Here is a 3,367-nt window from a genome sequence, read left to right as displayed (position 1 = left end):
ATACTCTTTGATGATAGATGCTTACTTGAGTTTGGATGTAGTTATTTGTTTAATGACAGAGATCTATCATATGTAACTTTGTGTTAGTTCCTTTTCAGCAGAGGATTCTGGTTGAGCATTAAAAAACATAAATTTGAATATTGTTTTTCTCTGATTATTGAAATATGTCAAATCCAGCTGTTTGATCTGTGAATATGTTGATTCTTTTTCAGAAAATCATAGGTTAGTAATAATAAAATGCTCAGGGAAGATGTCTCCCTTTCTTTTTGAAACTTTGTAGATTGAGCATATTTTTCCAGACTGATATGTGAGGTAAGATGTGGAAACACTTGCCAGGGGATTTGTGAAGCTTTAGGTTTTGTTACCCTTACATTTCTTGTGTCTTTATTTGTGACTGACTAAACTTTAATTTTGGATTTTAAGTTTTGGTTGGATTCATTGCTAACCTTGTAGTGTGACTGGCAGTCTGGCAGTTCTTGTGGGTTTAGAGGTCCTGAAATTTGGATTCATCTATTCTATTCTAACAATTGTTTTGCACTTTGCAAAAAAATCAAACTACCCTATAACATTCTAGTACTTGGCATGCTTTTCTTTGGCATGTACTCTCACAGTGTTATATTGACTAATAATTTCATCACTACTATATACATATATTCCATGCAGAAAAATGGATCGAAGTTGGATGTATGAGCGACTTGATCCTTCAAGGAGACTTAGCAAACAATTCATTACTGGAGTGAGTGAATTTGTTTCAAAGGCAATGGATCAAACTTTTTATACTTTAGAAGGAGGGATAAGGTGTCCTTGCATAAAGTGTGTATGTGAGAAAATTCTTCCACCATCTCATGTGAGGGCTCATTTGCTACAATATGATTTTAAACCTAACTACACAATATGGGTTCAACATGGAGAAGAGATGTCAAGTGAGGACAATGTTGGTTATGCATCCAGTGGCCATGCAAGAATGAAACCTGTTGATAACATTGGTTCAATGACCAATATGGTGTATGATGCATACATGCAAGAAGCAGACATAACAAGTCATTATGGTGACATGGACAATGAAGATGAATATGTAGAAGAGTCACCTAATGCGGAAGCCCTTCTTCCTTAACCCCCTCCTCATCCTTTCGTTCTGCAGTGCGGCAGGACAATGTTCCTCCTTCTACCTCCCGTATTATACCAGTCTTGTGACCCGTGGCTCCAGCAGTTCAACATTTGTCTACTCCGGCACTCTTTCCCACTTGGGGTCCCCCATTACAGTCCACACCTACTCCCTCATCAGTTCATTTCTCTAGTGCTCCATCCGTTCCTGTGACTCCTCAAATTCTAGTTCAGCCCACTCATACATCAGTTCAACCCACTCAGGCATCAGTGCAACCCTCCTCTGATACGCCAGTACAACCCACGCCTACTACGCACCATGATATCCCTGATGAAGAACATGATGGTAATGGGAGAGTCATCATTCGACCAGTGGGTAAAGGGTAAGTTTATGATCACATTGAACTTTATTATGAATTTTTTGTTATACTTCATGTTTAACATTTTGGTTTGCATGTTTTGTAGATGGGCACCTAATCATTGTGCTACTAAGGCAATTGGGCATGCAATTAGGTCAAAATTTAGGGGTCCTTACTATCACTATGACGAAACACCAAAGGAAGTCCAACTTAAATGGTGGACTGAATTTAAGGTGATCATAACATAGCATTTTCAATCATTTCGATTTAAGTATTTATTATATTCATCAACTTCTATTTAAATTTGTTGTTCTTTTTATAGACTCGAGTGACTTGGGCCCCTCATGATGAATGACAAATTAGAAAAGTGTACGAGTCAAAGGTGAGAAAGCGCCTTTCTGATATGCTTGCTAAAGTTAGGATGAAAGCGACTAGACCTAACTGGATTAGTGAACAAGCATGGATTGGTCTCTTGGACTATTGGGATTAAAAAAAGTTCAAAGAACAATCAATCCAAAATAAATTGAATAGGTCATCAACTCGAGGTGGGGCATTACACTCTACTAGTCGTAAATCACACCTCGACATTGCATTGAGCCTAGTAAGTATCTATATTTCGTTGCATAAGCTTAAATTTAGTAGATAATATCTAATGTTGGTAACCTTTTCATTTATTTCAGGAACGAAAATTTGGTCGGCCGGTTGAACCTGATGAATTATTCATGGCCACTCACACTAAAAAGGATGGACTTTGGGTAGATAGTCGTGCCAAACAGACTTACGTAAGTTATTGCTCTACTTTTCTATACATGATTTATATTCCTTAGTATTGCCCCACTTACAATTTTCACAATGAACTAGGAAACCTACCATGAGCGATTGAAAGCCCTTCAATCAGACAACTCTGAAGGATCATCTTCCAACTGCCAACCGATCAATCCAACAACAAAACTTCAATGTTGGAAGGATGTTGCTGGAGGCAAGAGTAGAGGTCGATGTTATGGCACTGCAGACTTGGCTTCCAACATTCGCCATGAAGTGTCTTCCCTAACCCAACCTTCAATATTTGCTCATTCTAGTGATTACTTTTCTCTTAATGAACAACTTCATCAACAAGTGATGCAAGCAAATGAAAGAGCCGATCAAGCAACTCAAAGAGCCAATCAAGCAACTCAAATAGCTGCTCAAGCAAATCAAAAGTGTGCAATGTTAGAGGATAAAATAAAGTTCATGGAGCAAAAATTAATCATGATGATGGAGCGGCAACAAGTTGACACCTCAACATGCACAAGTCAGGTTCGCCCTCATTATGCTCGGAACCTTGATGATCAACCCCTGCCTTGAGTTCATCATTTTGTAAGTTTTCTTAAAACATTTCTTAAGTTTGGTTTGTAGTTTCCTTGACAAGAATTTATGCAATGCAATAGAAAGACACAGAGAGGTTGAGTCATTTATGTATTACTCAGATTGCATGCATGACTCTTTGCATGTTTTTATCTTCTTGGCAGTGTTGTGATGAGCATGTTTTTATCTTCTTGGTGGTGTTGTGATGTGCATGTTTTTATCTTATTGGTTGTGTTGTGATGAGTGAGTGTGTTCATGCAGTAAAAGTTCGTGATATAAGCAAGGGAAAAAGGATTGCAATTTTGGATAAGTATCTTATTGGTAGTGTGTTCATGCAGTATCTCTCATTTTTCTGTTTTGGGAAAATATTGCAATTTTGTGAGGTACGTAGATATATATGTTCTCTTCTCATCCTCTGTGAAGACAGACACATTGGGTTGTGACATCTATCTTTGCTTAAAACATTTGGCAAGTGTCATTGCCTTTCAATGTTCAATCACAAACTTCTTCATTTTGGTGTAATTAGATTCACTGTGGAAATCAATCCAAAAATTAGAAAT

The 3,367-nt window shown here is 37.6% G+C and overlaps 1 long non-coding RNA gene across 1 annotated transcript; it reads left to right on the top strand.

Moving 5' to 3' along the window:
* Window positions 1–2,014: 2,014 nt before the first annotated feature.
* Window positions 2,015–3,133, top strand: LOC137825707 (uncharacterized). The gene is made up of 3 exons (XR_016515141.1): window positions 2,015–2,064; window positions 2,144–2,819; window positions 3,069–3,133. It is a non-coding gene; the product is annotated as an uncharacterized LOC137825707 (long non-coding RNA).
* Window positions 3,134–3,367: the final 234 nt, after the last annotated feature.

Source organism: Phaseolus vulgaris, chromosome 8, assembly GCF_051622355.1.
Source record: "Phaseolus vulgaris cultivar YP4 chromosome 8, ASM5162235v1, whole genome shotgun sequence".
Lineage (NCBI taxonomy): Eukaryota > Viridiplantae > Streptophyta > Magnoliopsida > Fabales > Fabaceae > Phaseolus > Phaseolus vulgaris.
This window is presented reverse-complemented; position numbering and strand designations above follow the sequence as displayed.